This window comes from Octopus bimaculoides, chromosome 17 (assembly GCF_001194135.2).
Source record: "Octopus bimaculoides isolate UCB-OBI-ISO-001 chromosome 17, ASM119413v2, whole genome shotgun sequence".
Classification (NCBI taxonomy): Eukaryota; Metazoa; Mollusca; class Cephalopoda; order Octopoda; family Octopodidae; genus Octopus; species Octopus bimaculoides.
This window is the reverse complement of record NC_068997.1, coordinates 20585901-20586526: the sequence shown is the minus strand read 5'-3', so window position 1 is coordinate 20586526 and position 626 is coordinate 20585901. Positions and strand designations below refer to the sequence as shown.

At 24.9% G+C, this 626-nt stretch overlaps 1 long non-coding RNA gene across 1 annotated transcript in view; it reads right to left on the bottom strand.

The window, feature by feature from the left end:
• LOC106870850 (uncharacterized) overlaps positions 1 to 339 on the bottom strand; it is a 22497-nt gene extending 22158 nt beyond the window's left edge. The window contains exon 1 of the long non-coding RNA XR_001409587.2: positions 243 to 339. This is a non-coding gene — a long non-coding RNA (uncharacterized LOC106870850). The remainder of the gene's footprint in view (positions 1 to 242) is intronic.
• Positions 340 to 626: the final 287 nt, after the last annotated feature.

Below are 626 nucleotides of genomic sequence, written 5' to 3'. Positions count from 1 at the left end.
ATATATATATATATATATATATATATATATAGAGAGAGAGAGAGAGAGAGAGAGAGAGACATAACTATATACACACACACACATATATATACATATATAAACACATACATTTATACACACATATATATATATATACACACACTAAGAGGCGGAGGATAACGATATCGAATAGGGAAGAACGGACAAATAATTATTATAAGCAATAAATAAAGAAATTAAATAAATATAAAGAAAAACACTACCATAAATTGTCGTACTCTGGGGAAGATATAAATCTCAATGACAAAAAGATACCACTTTTCACTTAGTATTGGATTTCAATGTCAAATGTATTCGATAGAAGAGTGAAAATAAAAGGGAGAGAATCTAAATGAGAGATAGAGAGGGGGAACGAGAAAAGTGAGAGTTAAAAGCATAGTTATTAGTGTAACCCATTTTTTCTGGTTTATGATTAATTACAAAAATAATTTTCAGTGTAATAATAAGTATTTTTTTTTACTAAGTTTTTATCTTATTTTTTATTTTCTAAATTTTTTTTTTATTTTCTAAAATTTTTTAAAATTCGTGAAAACTAAAAATGAGAAAAAAGAACGTAAATACGATTTCCTTTGAGAAAACAACAAAAT